Consider the following 6,410-nt stretch of genomic DNA (forward strand, 5'->3'; position numbering starts at 1 on the left):
AATTCGTTGATTCTGATTTAACAGCTCATGAAAAAGAAATGTATGCTCGTCTTGTAATTGCTTCCAAGTTCCATCACTACTTCAAAGTACAAGAATATATTGATGAATCTCAAGGTTTAGAGTTTGTTAACTCTTGATTTAAACACCTTTTTAGCCGAATCTTTTTTCATTTATAATATGTAAATCTACTTGATATTTAAAAAAAAAAATTATGGACATAAATTCATAAAAGAAATGTACTTTTTTATTCATCAATGACCAATTTTATCAAAAGGGCTATGTATAGTAAAGAAAAAAAATCAAAATTATGTCCCTTTTTAATCAGCTTATGTATAAACAATACTATCGATATTAACAAATTTCCTCTTTAGTGCTGATCCCCGGCATGAAGAATAAAATTATGGATGCTAAAATATCTGTTTTTTTAATTGCCAAAGTGTCCATTAAGATAATAACTGACAACCCCAATCCTTCATTTTTTCAGTATCTTTCCTAAAACTTATATATTAAGAGCAACTATTAAGAACAAAGTTGAGTTATTAATAATAATATAATAATAATAATATACATGTACTCAGTACTCATCATATTCACCAGTTAATGGAATTTAAATAGTAGACATACGGTATCAAAAGAGTTTTATTTAGGTTCACTAAAAGAAAGTAGAAGTGAGAAGCATAAAGCAAACTAAGATTTAAAGAACTCTGGGGATTAGAATTTTGCGACTTATCTTTGCATTATTTTTTAGGTGTCCTTTTATAAAGCTGAGGCGAGGATAGTTGTACATTTATAAACCAACTACAATCCCGGGATCCACATTTTAAGACGTGACCACAAATTCAGAAAATTTTCTAAAATCTAGGAGGATAGTCAATCAAACGGATCATAGATAGGATCCAAAATTCTATATTAAGGCTAGAGCAAGGTCGAACACTTATGAATAATGTGCAATATTATGTGCTCTTAGGCAAGAAAAAAAAATTAGGGCTTTTTAAATATATATTAAAAAAAAATGGACGTTGGACATGATAGCTTATTTTACAAAAATTTGAGGTTTTTTCTCTAAAATTTGAGACATTTTTATGGGCCTTTGTTCCACAAAATTTTTGTGGTATTTGCATCTTATGTCACAAATTGGCAATCCAATTGCAAATAAGTCACACGCAAAAATTTTAGAAAGTTTTAGCGAAAGATGAAGTGATTTTTAATGAGGTATTGTAAAAATTCAGAAGACATGGAGTAACTAATAAAAATATTAAATGATTAGAGAGAGTAATTTGAAATTTGCACATATGACACGAATGTAAATACGTGACACAAATGCAATTTTGACAACTTTGTGACACAAATGCAAAAACCCGACGAATTTGTGACATTGACGCAAATTTCCCAAAATTTTTGAGGCCTCAGGTCATTGCTTAAGTAGTTTAAGCCTCGGACCGACCTTGATCATGATCCTGATTTTGGTGAGGTTATCTAACTTACATAACATCTAGGAGTTAGTTGAGTTAATCAAGCAGATCATAGGATCCAAAATTCTCTATTAGCAAAGGCTTGAGAAAATGTAAACATTAATGAATAAATGGTAAGGTACGTATGGGTGTTTAGTCATTGTCAGATTATGATTCTCGACCGCGAATTTGGCAAGATTATCGACCTTACCAAGGTCAAGATGCCTCTCTAAGTTTTCCTAGAGGAATTTAAACTTGATAAAAATGTATTTATCTATTGATAAGCTTTGATGGAAGTTGCAAAGTGGGATTTTTACCAAATATAATGTAACTTTTACACCGATATATATTTTTTTTTATTATGTTTTTTTTGCTCCAATGGTTTTTACATTATATCTTACACTAAAATGAATATTTTAATAATAAGGTTTTTAATTAGGCTTTATAATCCAAGATGCTTTTAGATTAAGTGTCTTAATTTCATTAGTTATTTAGTTATGTCTAATTACATATATAAAAATGTAATTGTATTTTATTTATTAATTATGTGTAACACATAGTATAAATCATTATTTAAAAATAAAAAAATAAAATTGATAAAAATAAAAAATTAATAAACTTCATTGCATGGATAATACAACATATTTAGGGAATAAATAATATACTATTAAAAAAAACTTTATCTTTGTAGCAATATTTTCTTGTAATGTTAAAACTTTTGTAGTAATAGTATTTGTAGTAGTATATTTTAATTATCAGTTTATTTTTTTTTTTATATCTATAAATTATTGTTATTATTATTATTATTATTAATTATTGGTGTAATTTAGTTTGATATCTATAAACTTTTTTTTTATTATCAGCTTTAATTTAAATGACATTAAATAAATTAATTTGGATTATGAATAAAGCTCCAAACATTTGAAAATATATTGATTAATTGGATTAACTAAAAATATGTACTTTTAATTATGGATTTGGAATTAATTAGATTAAAATAATGCTTAAACATAATTTTGTGTAATTTTTACTCCAAATAAACAGTATTACAACAAATTTAGTGTAAAAGTTACACCTAATATAAAGTTATATAGTTATAGAGTTTTTACCATTTGAGAAGTTTAACTCTATTTATAGAGTTAGAGCTATGCATTGGAGAAGCTCTTATAACCTCAAATTTGTTTCTATGACAAAGTTCATATTTTTCCTAATAAGAAAAGTGCGTACAAATTAAAATTAATATTACATCTCAACTATTAAAAAGTTTATGTTAATGCTGAAAAATAGATCGATATTTAAAGCCGCACATGGTTCGATCTGGGGTGTATGACTGCACCTGGGTTAAATGATGGAGAAATCTTCTAAATTGCCATCTTTGCCTCCCAGGACATTATATATGCATAGTAATATCTTTGACTTTTTAAATATTAGCATAATTTTAGTTTGTTGTTTGTATTATTATTTACAAAGGGATTAGTTGTTTCATAAAATTGCTTGGAACCCTTTACACTTATTTGAGGAAGTTATTTTCTGAAATGAATTACGATATTAAAATATTAATTCAGTTATGTTTTTTTATACATAAAAGTAGTATATTCAATTTTTTTTAAATAATTACAAATACATACATTTATAAACTATTATTCACCAATTTTAACATCGAGTGCTTACGAAAATTACTTATTATTTACAATGAGATACAAAATATTGGTTATTTACCAAAATTAACCACTATAAACCTTTATAAACATGTAAAATAGGCTTCAGAATTTCAGTCGCGTTTTAATGTTTTGAAGAAGAATATAATACAAAGAACGAAAAATATTTCAAATTGAATACACATTTGTTCCAATTTTTTATAATTATATTAAATTATAATTTGTTGAATTCAATATATAGAAAAAAAATTTGTTGAATTTATTATACTTTAAATTGCAATATTCAAATTTTTTATTACACTTTCAAAATAAAAATATATAACTTGGTGTTGTTGATATTTAATTAAATTTTTATTTTTATTTTTATTTTTATTTTAGAATATTTCTATCAGCTATTACACGGATGTAGACATGTTAGTGATCCATTATTTTCTATCAGCCCATAAAATATGAAACGAAAGAAATGGGCAAGAGATGGAAGATAAAGAGAGATCACAGAAGCCTTAGCTTTTCCGATCAAAATAATAGCTAAAGATTATTGAATTATGCAATAAAGAGCATTAGATGCATTGGACAGATCACAGATGAGAGAGAAATGGAGGAGAAAAAAAAAAAGATTGATGGGACAAATTGAGTTGAAAATTGAAATGAAATTAAATGGTGTCTTGTATTTTATTGTATTGTTTTCTTGTGTTAACTGTGAAGAGAAGAAAGAAAGAAAGATATTTCAAAGGCCAGAAAGGCAGTACTGTAGTACCAATTTCTTATATCTCGGCAGGCTTTTTTGTGTTGATAAGACACTGATTTCAGCAAAGTGTCTCAGAATCTGATGTGATCAAATTGTTTTATGTATTTTTCTATCATATTTTATTTTTTTCTTCTCAATTTGCCATCATCGTTTTGTTCTATTTCGATTGGCCATTGAGTCACATTGTCACTCTCAAATTTTTTATTAGGTTGGACTGGTTTTTTGGCACCGTCAGATTTATCATCAATAATATTGGTTTATCGCTACAATATTAGTAGTAATTAAATCTATTCCCATTTTTTGGTATTTCACGGTTTTATGCATTTTTAACGTTAGAATTCGACTAGTTGCGTTAAATTGCGCGGAAATCACCGATTATCCTGATAACTCAACCCTTGTTTGCAATATATGTTATATATATAGTTTTCATTACAGTACATTATAGCACGGTTAATAGTAAGTTCTGTTAGACATTTATTCTCTAAGTTATAAGAATTAAAGCTTTAACTCAACCAACAAAAAGAGGGGGATTAACTAGAAATCCGCAGTGAAAGCTCGTGAATTTGAGGCCAGACAATAATTTCAGATATTTTTCTAATACAATAAAACAATGACTCAGCTGTTTTTTTATTTATTTATTTTTTTTAATTCGGTTTGGTTTATTTATTGAGTTTAAAAACTAATTTACTAGGACGACATCCAAGATTCAAACAATTCCTTTGGGAAGCACACACAAATTTAAAAAGTAGACAAAGGTGATAAGAAACTGAAGTGATTTGAATGAATAATTATAGGGAAAATAACACATATATTTAACTTGTTTTAGTGGAATGTCGAATTTATCTTTGGTTTTCAAAATATCTAATTCATATTTTCTGTTGAACTAAAATGATAAAATTATATCATGAAATTGATAACAATGTCATAAATCTCCCCTTTACTGATTAACTCTTACTTAAAAAAAATCGAATTAAATCTAAATCAGTACCATAACTTCAAAATTCTCAATTTTGAAATACAAATAGCCTTAAATTGAAATTTAATAATAAAATTTATATCTCTCAAGAGATGATTTCATTTCGTGTTCGAATTGCATCTTTGAATCATTGATTCTCTGTTCAAATTTGTGATTTGGATGATTATCAACTGTCGATTTTTATCCCTTTGTATTTTTTTGTGTTTTTCACGATTAATAGACTGTTGTTTATTTTTTAGTTTTTAAATAAATTACATATATTGCACGAATGAATAAAGATAATTGGTGTTTACATATAAATATTATAGTTAACGTCAATTAAAAGTCAATAAAAATTCAATAAAAATAAGATTCGTGGCACTGTTGTCTATTTCATGGTATAATTTCATCACTTTAGTTAAACATGGAGTATGAACTTTTTTAGAAGTTAAATTCGATATTTCACTAAAACATAATATATATATATATATATATATATATATATATGTATATGTGTGTGTGTTATTTTCTCATAATTATATATGAGATCTTGATACTAACTTTATTCAAATCAACTTTTAATGAAATGTAACTTATGATGTCATCTTATATTAAGCTCTTCTTTTTTTTTTTTTGCTCGAAACTTATATTAAGCTTGTCATGTGCATTGTCATTTAGGCGTTCCATGCAAATTCAGCAAAAAATCAATAATTAAAAATCCAGACAAATTAATTGATGTTCTCGTATATGTGTGTGTGTGTGTGTGTGTCTATATATATATATATATATATATATATATATATATATATATATATATATATATATATATCATTAAAATCGCATTTCAGAAATCAGATCATATTGATTCCACCCGATTTTTGGTGCGTATGTCATATAAAGTATAAGCACTTGCGTCGTGATACACTCTACAATATTCCAAAAGCAATCCTCTTTGATTAGTCTTTTCATCAGCAAATGGATTAACGAATTGTAGATTTGCTTTGTACATGATCAGTTTTGGTGTTCTACACAATGCTCAAACTGTACTTGCTGGCTTATGGGATGCATATAATAATGTGTTTATAAGAAAAAACATAATTCAGACTTGGTCATATATATTCATCTTTTATTTTATAAATTCAGTCGCTTAGTGGCTCAGCAAAGCCTTATTTCTTGTACTCATGTTCATACATATATATATACATATATAATATGTATTTTGCGAAATAATCCGCGCACGCAAGTGTACGTGTGTCACTCAAATAAATATAGAATGTAAATTCGAGTATCGTACTCACATAAACTAGAGAAAGAACGATTTCCTAAAACTTGATGCTAATTAAATCCAAGTAAAATTGAGAATATGTTTGTAACAAGAGTAAAGTAAACAAAATTAAAACAGAGAATTAAATACGAGAACGTAAGGGTCATGACTTTACTGGGGCTAACTAGGTCGGGGGTTTCGGGTTCGAACAACATATCTACTCCTATAAACGTTAATCTCATTCTATCAAAATTATTCACTAGCCTCTCTCAAGTGATCTATCAAACTTATGCAATTGACGGATTATTATCATCTCGGCTTCTAATCATATTAA

Source organism: Urtica dioica, chromosome 2 (genome assembly GCF_054948205.1).
Source record: "Urtica dioica subsp. dioica isolate 48M chromosome 2, U.dioica_male_clone48M_v1_H2, whole genome shotgun sequence".
Lineage (NCBI taxonomy): Eukaryota > Viridiplantae > Streptophyta > Magnoliopsida > Rosales > Urticaceae > Urtica > Urtica dioica.